This window comes from Bubalus kerabau, chromosome 20 (genome assembly GCF_029407905.1).
Source record: "Bubalus kerabau isolate K-KA32 ecotype Philippines breed swamp buffalo chromosome 20, PCC_UOA_SB_1v2, whole genome shotgun sequence".
NCBI classification, from domain to species: domain Eukaryota; kingdom Metazoa; phylum Chordata; class Mammalia; order Artiodactyla; family Bovidae; genus Bubalus; species Bubalus kerabau.
In genome coordinates this window covers 42,378,592-42,390,144 of record NC_073643.1, presented here as the reverse complement: position 1 = coordinate 42,390,144, position 11,553 = coordinate 42,378,592, and the positions used below count along the sequence as shown (strand labels likewise).

The 11,553-nt window shown below is 39.4% G+C and overlaps 1 long non-coding RNA gene across 2 annotated transcripts; it reads right to left on the bottom strand.

The window, feature by feature from the left end:
* Window positions 1-291: 291 nt before the first annotated feature.
* Window positions 292-10,651, bottom strand: LOC129635423 (uncharacterized). 2 transcript variants are annotated; one of them, XR_008706277.1, is made up of 4 exons: window positions 10,354-10,651; window positions 9,161-9,269; window positions 5,929-6,067; window positions 292-1,199 (listed from the first exon to the last, which is right to left on the bottom strand). It is a non-coding gene; the product is annotated as an uncharacterized LOC129635423 (long non-coding RNA). The 2 variants fall into 2 exon arrangements; XR_008706276.1 differs by lacking the exon at window positions 5,929-6,067.
* Between the last annotated feature and the right edge of the window lie 902 nt (window positions 10,652-11,553).

The following is an 11,553-nucleotide window of genomic DNA, read 5'->3' as shown; positions in this document are numbered from 1 at the left end:
GTCATTGCCGTTGTTGTTGTTTAGTCACTAAGTCATGTCCGACTCTGCGACCCCTTGGACTGTAGCCCACTAGGCTCATCTATCCATGGGATATTCCAGGCAGGGATCCTGGCATGGGTTGCCATTTTCTTCTCCAGGGGGTCTTCCTGACCCAGTGATCAAACTCGCGTCTCCTGCATTGGCAGGTGGATTCTTTACCACTGAGTCACTAAGGAAGTCCCAGGAGAACACATTAGAATATATATTTTCTGTTACAGTATTCTCAAAAACATATCTCAGCAATGCATAGGCCAGGTCATAAAATCTTTTATTCAAAAAACAATAGCCATTTTCCACAGTTTAGTCCAGAATAGTTTTAAAATCTGCATCTGGGATAACATCATAATTCTCAGACGAGGCAGCACTATAGAAAAAAGTGCAAAGTGAAATCAATATTTTAAAAAGAAGAAATTCACAGTGGTTATAAAAGACCATATCAGGATTAGAGGACAAATCTCTGTGTTAGAATAAACACTTATTTACTGTCAGAACACACAGCAATAACCTCGACATTTTTAAAATGCTTTTTATCACCTTTTAAACGTCTGGCAATAGTGAATGTAAAACAGAATGTCTGACGCACCATGGAAAGTTTTATGATTCTGCTCAAAAGAAGGAAGAACAAATATCTCTATTTCCATTCCGGATCTGTACAATATATTCTTGCATCCCATTTGCTTGATTCATTTACATTTTGCTGAATTCTGTTTTTGTCCATTTTCATCACTCAAAAGATTTTTAAAAAATCAACAGCAAAAAGCCCTCAGAAGATGCTTTCAGATGAAATCGCAAAGAAAATAAGTACATGAATTAGTGAAGCAACATCCAAGTGTATACAAATGTGGCAGATACATCTTTTCTCATCTTGTCCAAGAATTAATTGCATTGCTGAAATTAGACATCCAACCTGCTCCATGCAAACAGGAGCCCAGGAAGCAAACTCGGAATAACAACACTGCCTTCTGATTCTTTTCACATGGCTACATTTTTGACAGTTCCTTCAACATTCTACCCGGTTTCAGTGTGACTATGACAAAAGATTAAGGTAGGCATGACTGGCACATCTGTGGTGAGTGGCAGGGAATGGAAACAGGCAACAAGTCCCTTCAGTGGCTCCAAAAAAGCCCACGGGCATTCTGCAAACCTTTTGCGTATATGCTCTGAGGAAAGAATATAAGAAGTAAGAACCGTGATGACAATTTTAATCACTTGACAGATAATTCTATGATCTACTAGAACTTTATAATGACAAAGTCTCTGACACATGGGAGACTGACAGGAATACATTCTCTCTCTGCCTCTTAGTCTCTTTAAATGTTTATATGAGGGTTTTCCAGATGGATGGAGATGACCTTAATGTAGTATTTATTCAATCTAGCCAAGGATGAATTATAAATGGCTAAATCTGACTACCGTAGGATTTTCCTGGTTATTTTTAATTTGAGTCAAATCACTTCTCTGGGCTCTAGAACTTTCTTCCAGATCCTGGTAGCTGTCAGGTGTCAGTAATCAGAATCAGCCCATCTGTACTTAGTGTGGCTAAAGTTCTGCCTACAATATTACAATTAGAATTAAGTCTGGAAATGCCAATTACTGCTCTTTGTCTTCCCTGTTGAATATCTCCTTAATGTAAGAATGACATAACATTTTTACCTTATCACACTGAAAAATATCATTTAAAATAGCACCCATAGTTGGCAAGAATTAAGAGAAAGGAGCATGCCCAGAGATGATCATGGGTATAAACAGGAACACCATCTGACACTACATACCACGATTTTTTATCTTACTATATTCACTTACATTATTTGGGGGACATGATCCCATATCTTTAAATATTATTCAAAACCAGACTTTTATTGTCCATATGGCATTTTATCATGTGAATATACTATAGTTTTTCATTGTTTCCACAATTGTCAACTGTTGTTTTCAACTCTGGTTTTTAAAAATAATGCTACAACCCAGCTTAACCCGGTGTTCTATGACAACCTATGCATGGGTGGGGTGGGGTGGGAGATGGGAGAAGGGGTTCAGGAGGGACAGGATATACGTATACCTGTGGCTGATTCATGTTGATGTATGGCAGAGGCCAACACAATATTGTAGAGCAATTGCCCTGCAATAATTGTATTTTGTTCTATACTTCTCAAAAAAATAAATAAATTTTTAATTGCTATAGAAAGCATCTTTATAAGTACATTTTAACATTACCTTGTTTACTCCTTAGTAAATATTCATTGTTTAATTCCTTGCCTAGAAGTGCAAATACAACCACTAGCAAGGTTTACCTTAAAACAATTTTGTCCTAGGAACTATGAGAAACATGTGATAAAACTGACGTTGCTTATTTCCACAGCCTTGATAATGGCAATTCCTCTGAGGAAACCCAATCAGATAGCATGTATGACTGAGTAACCATTGACTCAGAAAGGACAAATCAGGTCCTACCAAAAGGACATTCATTTCAAGCAAAGGCACAGTCTGCTGAGTTAATTGCCTTCTGTCCGCAAGCAAAAATCCTCTTCACAAGGCCATTAATGTAAGCCCATGAACACATTCATATCATCATAGGTTTTCATGAGTTTGCCTGTCTTGCAAAGCCAGATAAACAACCTGAGCTTATAAAACTAAAAAGCCAAAATGTTGTGAAACATTCTGAGGTTGCCAAACCTTACCACACAACCCCCAACCCCTGATGGTATGACTAGAGAGGTTACTGTCTGGAAGCTATTCTGAAGGAAAACATGACTGACCCTTAGAAGTCAATGAGTAATGACATATCACTTTCTAAAGCATCATGTTGGAAAATATTTAAAATGATAACACTCATTGGCAAGGGAATAGTATACATATATTCATGTTCAAATAAGGGTAGGAAAGAGTGAGAGTTGAACAAAGTTTAAGGTGAAACTTTAATGTGCTATTATGAACCATGACTCTCCATATGGGGCTGTAGCTAATAGCATTTCTAAACTTATTTATGTACTAAACACTTCTTGTTTTATGTCTCCTTTTGTACTTGGCTGCTCAATTTCTGTTGAAGATCTCAAGGCAGAGCATTCTGTGAAACTGCTTTACTTAATGTTTTCCTAGGCCAGCAGTTCCCAAACATTTTGGTCTCAAGATCCATTCACACTCTCAAAAACCTGTTAAAGGCCCCAAAGAGCTTTTGTTTATATAGGTTATATCTAAGAATATTTACCACATTAGGAATTAAGTGGCAATATTTCAAAACACTGCTGCTGCTGCTGCTAAGTCGCTTCAGTCGTGCCCGACTCTTAGCAACCCCATGGACTGCAGCCTACCAGGCTCCTCCGTCCGTGGGATTTTCCAGGCAAGAGTACTGGTATGGGCTGCCGTTGCCTTCTCTGAAAACACTGCTAATTTATTTTAAAATAATAATTAACTCAGGGCTTCCCTGGTGGCTCAGTGGTAAAGAATCCGCCCACCAGTGCAGGAGACATGGTTCAGTCCCTGATCCGGGAAGATCCCACATGCGTGGAGCGGTTAATCCCATGCACCACCACAGCTGAGCCTGTGCTCTAGAGCAGTGAGCTGCAACTACTGAGCCCATGTGCCACAACTGCTGGAGCTCATGCCTTCCAGCCTGCGCTCCACAACAAGAGAAGCAACCACAGTGAGAGGCCCGGACCCCACAGCTAGAGAGTAGCCCACATTCGCCACAACCAGAGAAAAGCCTGCACAGCAATGAAGACTCAGCACAGCAAAAAATAAAACAATTAATAAAACTAATAATAATAAACTCATTATATGTTAACCTGTACAACATACTTTCTAAAATGAAAACGCTAGTGAGAAGAGTGACACTGTTTCAGAATTTTGAAAATCTTTTCAATGTTCACCTTTATAGAAAGCTGGTGGATTTTTATATCTGCTTCTACATTGTGTCATGACCTACTGGAGAAGGCAATGGCACCCCACTCCAGTGTTCTTGCCTGGAAAATCCCATGGGCGGAGGAGCCTGGTGGGCTGCAGTCCGTGGGGTCACTAAGAATCGGGCACAACTGAGCGACTTCACTTTGACTTTTCACATTCATGCATTGGAGAAGGAAATGGCAACCCACTCGAGTATTCTTGCCTGGAGAATCCCAGGGACGGCAGAGCCTAGTGGGTTGCCGTCTATGGGGTCACACAGAGTTGGACACGACTGAAGCGACTTAGCAGCAGCAGCAGCATGACCTATTGTTTTGGATTGATGTATGTCAAGAAAATCCAAGAGAACCATTTTTTTTAATTGAAGTGTAGCTGATTTACAATATTACATTAATTTCAGATGTACAAAATAGTGATTCAAAACTTTTATAGATTATACTCCATGTATAGTTATCATAAAATGTTGGCTGTATTCCTTATCTATACAATAGATTCTTATAGCTTATTTTATACATCATAGTTTGTACCTTTTAATCCCCTGCCATTTCCTTGCCCCTCCCTCTTTCCCCAAAAGGAGTATTTTAATAGCCTTTTCATTGATACTGCATGAAAATTTGACAAATGGTAGTTTCTTTAAGAGTTAGTTGCAGTGTGGAATCTGAAACTGTATCAATAAACTTTTAGTGCTTTATTATGTGAAAATCCATGGCCTCTGTTGCACTTTGAATGGATCCTTTCCCTGTGCAGAAATTTGTAAAAGCATGCATTGCTCTAGTTGAATTTATTGGCTCACTGAATTATGCAGATCTTCCAAACATTGACACATCTCATTATATGATGTAAAAAAGAATCACATTTGTTAATATTGCCATAGATCTCATCAGAAAAGTCTTTAAGTATTGGGAAGCTGTCAAGTTCATGGTGGCAGATACAACTTTTCCAAAACTCTAATTTTTGCTTTAAAGCTTGAATTTGATTATTGGCAACAAATACTGTCCAATGATTTGAGTTGAAGTGACAGGCTCACTTTATGCATTTTTGAAAAAAAATGCCTGACAAATATTGAAGTATGAACAACCATATCTCATCTGGCAATCATTCTTGCAAGTAAAAAATACTGTTCCATATAAAAGCAATGAGCTCAGCTTACAACCGAAACAGTCATACAAGTGCTTTTTCCTCAAAACCTATACTTCATTCTGCAGCGGCAATGCTTCATGTATGTTTCCTGTATCAGCACACAGATGCTAAAATGAGACGTGTTTTTGAAAATAAAAACCTAAGTAAATTAATACATTTGCTGCTTCATCAAGGATATTTTTAGAAGAAATTGGCTCTTTTTTTAACCATAACTTATGGTTGTAAACAATGAAAGACCAAAAGCACAGTTCTGTGCATGCCTTGATCCATGCTACACTCGACCCAGCGCTGCTTTTCACCATCAATGCAGATGTCAACATAGTACAAAAGACAAATAACAACACAGTATTACGGCAATATAGTTTTGATTTTGCAGTTACCCTAAAAAGGTCTCAGGTCCTATGAAGCACGCTTTAAGAATTACTGTTGTAGGCAGCTTGGATGGGAGGGGAGTTTGAGGTAGAATGGATACGTGCATACGTATGGCTGAGTCCCTTTGCTGTCCACCTGAAACAATCACATTGTTAACTGGCTATACTCCAATACCAAAGTGAAGTTGCTCAGTCGTGTCCGACTCTTTGCAACCCCATGGCCGTAGCCTACCAGGGTCCTCTGTCCATGGGATTTTCTAGGCAAGAATACTGTAGTGGGTTGCCGTTTCCTTCTCCAGGGGATCTTCCTGACCCAGGGATCAAACCTGGGTCTCCCACATTGTGGGCAGACGCTTTACCATCTGAGCCACCAGGGAAACCCCATATAAAGTAAGAACTTAAAAAAAAGAATACTGTTCTAGACGCAAAATCTGGGTGACAAAAAACAATTAGTTGGACACAAAGGAAAGTAACACCTCACCTCCTGGGCATGTTAACTCAAGAGTGCCTGGTAGTAGTGGAGCCACATTTCCTTGCAATGTTCACTGTCTGGTCCTTAGTATTTCAAGCCTGTTGGTTTCCTCTCAGGATCACACTCATGTTCGCAGCAGCAATGGTCCCTTAGAGTTAAAGCCAAAGTGAATCTATTTGACCTGCTAATAGGCAAAGACCCTGTGCTTCTCTCGGCTCCAAGACCCAGTAGTAACATGGTGAATGCTATGGCTTTTCTACTTCAAAGCCATGCAAGAAAGAGATTTGGTTACACATTTGTCTGCAGCTTGGGAGTGCCTGAGCCTATATAGCAACGTGGGATCTCTCTGTCAAAAAAAGCATGGCCAACCTAAGTTAATCTGCTTAAATCTTTATCTGAATGCATAACCTATGGCCCCATTTAATAGCCCATGCATAGAACCTATTCAAACTACATTTCTAGAGCTATGATTCTCAAAATATGATTCTTGAATCAGTGGTATCAGAATCATATGCACATCCTTAAACTGGTGCAGCCACCATGGAAAATAGTATGGCATATCCTCACAAAACTAAAAATAGAGTTGCCATATGATCCAGCAAATACACTCCTGAGCATATATCTGGACAAAACTACAATTCAAAAAAAAAAAAAAAAAAAACATGCACTGCTATATTCATAGCAGAACTATTTACAATAGCCAAGATATGGAAGCAACCTACATGTCCATTGACAGATGAATGGAAAAAGAAGATGGAATATTACTCAGCCATAAAAAGAGAATGCAATAATGCCATTTGCAGCAACATGGATGGACCTGCAGATTATCATGCTAACTGAATTAAGTTAGAAAGACAAAGACAAATACCATATGACATCACTTATGTATGGAGATTAAAATATGATATAAATGAACTTATTCACAAAAAAGAAATGGACTCACAGACATGGAGAACAGACTTGAGGGAGGGATGATGAAGGAGTTTAGGATTAGCAAATGCAAGCTATTACATATAGAACAAGTAAACAACAAGATCCTATCATATCACACAGGAAACTACATTCAATATCCTATAATAAACCATTGTGAAAAAGAATATATATGTGTGTATATATATATATATATGTTTCCATATTCATACATACACACACACATAGCAGAAATTAACACATTGTAAATCAACTACATTTCAATAACTTTAAACTGAAAATAAAATTAAAAGAGTAAAGGCAAAGAAAATATGCATTCCTGAAATCCCAGACGGGCCTATGAAGGCAGAGCCTCTGAGGGTGAGGCAGGGCCAACCAAGCGGCACTCCAGGTTGTGCACTGCGCATCTTGCACAAAGGTATACAACTGCTGAAGGCTGTGGCTTGTGAATCTGCATTTCTAACAAATTGTTTGTGTGAATCATGGGTATCTCAGAACTGGAGAATCTCAAGTTGTTAGAATCTCTTGAAAAGAAGTCTGGGCATCTGGATTTCCAAAGCACGTCCTAGCCAGTTCTCCTACCAAAATATGAAGCCTTTTTTTCTAAACTAGAGATGCTATAGCTCTCTATAAGAAACCAGCTCTATGAGAGCTGAAGACAGTAGACACATTGAAGACAGGAAATTCTGGTATCATTGAGACAATCTATTCAGTAGCCATAAATTCACCTTTTAAAATATCCAATAACTTTTAAAATCCAATTTTCTATATTTCTATGATATCACAGTTACTTTCATTCTTACTGTGGTACTGTATCTCAGCATGTATGTTATTCCACCAACATCTTGAAGCATTTAGCAAAAGTTTTCTGGTTTCATATGAATGCTAACTATCTATAGTCTGATTTAAGAAAAAAAAAAAGAAAGGTTTTCTTTATCTTATGCTAGATCCTTAGTTCCTTTAGGCAAAAAGACAAATTTAGTTCACTTTCAAATTAGCAAATTAACTCAGATTTTTAAAAACTATTCAAGTATCCTGTTTTATATTTAACATAAAAAATAGCTCAATGTAAATGTCATGTCTGGCAATGATCCTATTCCTGGAATATTTTACTTGAAACAGAGTGGGAAGGAAGATTCTATGGCTGCCAAAATAGAATTAAACATGTGGAAACAAAGAAAAGAAACAAAAGCACAACTCACCCTTTCCAGACAACAGGGAAACATGCAAACTAAGTCAGTGACTGTCCTTCAAGCTGACTACTGAAGTAGGGACATGTATGTTTATTTTATTTTATTTTTTTTTGCTTCTTATTTTGTATTGGGGTATAGCTGATTAAAAAACAATGTTGTGATAGTTTCAGGTGAACACTGAAGGGACTCAGCCTTACATATACATGTATCCATTCTCCCCCAAACTCCCCTCCCATCCAGGCTGCCACATAACATTGAGCAGAGTTGTGTGTGCTATACAGTAGGTCCTTGCTGGTTATCCATTTAAAATATAGCGGTGTGCATGTGTCCATCCAAAAATCCCTAACTATCCCTTATCCCCATCCTTACCCCCCTGACTCTGATAACCATAAGCTCATTATCCATGTCTGTTTCTGTTTTGTAAGTTCATTTGTTTCCTTCCTTTTTAGATTTCACATTTAAGGGATGTCATACAATATTTCTCCTCTGACTTACTTCACTCAGTGTGACACACTCTAGGTCCATCCATGTTGCTGCAAATGGCATTATTTCATTATTTTTAATGGCTGAGTAATATTCCATTGTATACATGTACCACATTGAAGAATGGACATGTAGTCTTAATAGCTGTAAGAGCCCCTGGCTTAAATAAAGCAAAATAAAAACGATGCTATGCTGTGGCCCTATAAGCCAAAACTCCAAGTCTGTCAGTCACTAAAGAAAAGAACAGAGACCTAGCAACTGATATTGATGAATTCAAAGACTGTGATTATCTTTGTGGACAGAACAGCATTTCATTATCTCCATCAGACAGAACAACTGTTGAACGGAATGTTTAGAATTGAGAAGAAGAAAAGAGCTGTGGCAATTCTAAGGTCAAATTAGTTTAGAAAACCACTGAATGATACAGAGTTAAACAAATTGTTTTACTCTGGGACTTCTCAGAGCCCTTCTGGGCCTTATATCTTTCCAAGTAGCAGATAAAGCACACAACATTTTCTATATTTTGACACTTTTTACATGTCTTTTAGTTTCTTATTAGGCTAGCAGTCCCTGGGACACAGGAGAAAATACTGATAATGATGTCAAGCAGTTACATCAAATGTTCAGGCATATACCTGAACTGTGGGAGAAGAATCTAGATGCCACAGAAATGATGAACACATGCCCAGCAGCCAGCCCCAGTACATCAAGTCCCTGAGCCTTTCTCCAACGGCTGCTTCAGCTCTGAAAGAAAGATGATGCTTATTAGTAAAGTGCCTTGGGATGATTGGGCAGGAAACACTAAATAAGAGCCAATTATTGCCCTCATTACGGAGTAGATGATCTAATAAACCATCCCTATTACTTAGAAAGTTCAGAGCCCTATTTTTTTCTTCAATTGCACTTCAGTTTGACCTAAGAGATCTACGCTGAAAAGAACAAACAAAATACTCATAGGAAATACATCCAGAAACCATAATATAAGCTTTCTGATTGGACCCTTCTCTGCTTAAACATTTTCAATGGCTGCCAATTGCCTGCAGATAAAATCCAAATTTCTTAGCCTAGTGTACAACCTCCCCAGGTTGTTTCCAACTGGCTTTTTTATACAAACAACTCCACCTTTTGGGAGCCATAGCGTTTATGATTAATTAAGATCACAGGCTTTGGCAATGGGCAAACATGGTTAAAAGTGAAGGCTCCCTTCCACCACATCTTCAGATTATCTCACTTCTCTAAGCCCTTGATTCTCAAAGTGTGGTCCATGGACCAGCAGCATTGGCATCATTTGCCGCTTATGAGGCAGAATCACAGGCCTCACTGCAGACCTTCTGAGTCAGGATCTGCATTTTAAGAATATCATCAGGTGATCCCTATACACACTAAAATTTGAGAAGCACTATCCTAATTCTCGGCTCCCCCAGTGGCTCTGTGGTAAAGAAAATACTTGCAACACAGGAGACTCAGGTTTGATTCCTGGGTGGGGAAGAATCCCCTGGAGCAGGAAATGGCAACCCCTCCAGTATTCTTGCCTGGGAAATCCCACAGACAGAGGAGCCTGGTGGGCTACAGTTCATGGGGTTGCAAAGAGTCAGACACAACTGAGCGACTGAACAGTAAGAATAATACCCTAACTCTCATCAGCTTATTTGAAAACAGGGCAATGATAGCAAATAATTGTAAAGTTGGAGAGTGCCATCATTTTCCTCCCCTTTTAATCCAAAGGATTTTATCATCTAAAAACCAAGTATCCCACCTCTCTTTCCCTGCATTATCTTGGGCCAAGTCATTCTCATTTCTGTCCCCTTCTACAGCCATGTCCCTTTACCTCATCACAACGCATCCTCTCTTGGTTCTCTCTTATTTGTTTCCCTACTGCAAACAGAGGGATCTTCTAGGAAAATACAAATGAGATCAGAGCTTCCGCGTGGTTTCAAAATAAAGGCCAGAAGCCTTTACCAGACCTGCCAACCTCGACATCTCATCTTGTCTCATGTTCCTCCTGGCTCCCTCTGCTCCAGAAGTACTGTTTTCTTGTCACTGTTTTCAGTTCCTTAAACTCTCCGTCCTCCTTCCTAGCACAGGACATTTGCAAAAGCTAGCCTCCCTCTCTGCAGTGCCCTCCCTCCCATCTTTACCTGCTTAACTCCTCCTCAGTCTTTAAATGTCAGCTCAAATGTCATTAAGACTGAACTGACCCTGACTCTCCACTCCAGCAACCAACATACGGCCTGGTCCCCTGTGCACCCTCTAAGTATGTCTTGAATAAGTAAATGAATGAATTGGGTCTTTCCTGGTGGTCCAGTGGCTAAGATTCCAAGCTCCCAAAGCAGGGGGCCCAGGTTTGATCCCTGGTCAAAGAACTAAGTACTACGTGCCGCAACTAAGATCTAGCACAGCCGAATAAATATTAAAAAAAAAAACAATAAATGTGTGAATTGATGAATGTTCAATCACATGGATATTGTGATGATCAAATGGATTGATACCTGTAAAACATTTAGCACAGTGCCTGGTAAACAGCAAGAGCACAGTGCTGGACCAGTTGCTATGTATTCTGAATATGAGCCTTGCTGAAAACTAGAGTCATGTTTGATGTGCCCAACAATTAGAATCACCTGGGAAACTTTTAAACCTCTCAGTGGCCAGGCTTTGTCCCTGACCAATTAGATTAAAATCTCTGGGGGTGGGACTCAGACACTGGAGGGTTTTAAAGCTTCCAGTGGGTATTCCAGAGTGCTGCCATGGTGGAGAAAAACCACCTTACCCTTCTTCATAATGTGACCTCCCAGCTTTCCAGAGGAATACATGCAGGGTGGCAAGATGAGTCCTCATTTTTCATGGCATGAGTCCAAGGCCTCACTTCTCCCATGGAAAGGAACAGCAGTGAGAATCCATGTAACAGAACGTCCAGCAATTCATTTCCCTTGAGCTCCTTGACAGCAGCCAGATGGTGGACGTTCTCCATGTATCACCAAAGCCAAACTGAAAACTTTCTTAGGAAATCCAAGTTTCCTGAAACTACTGT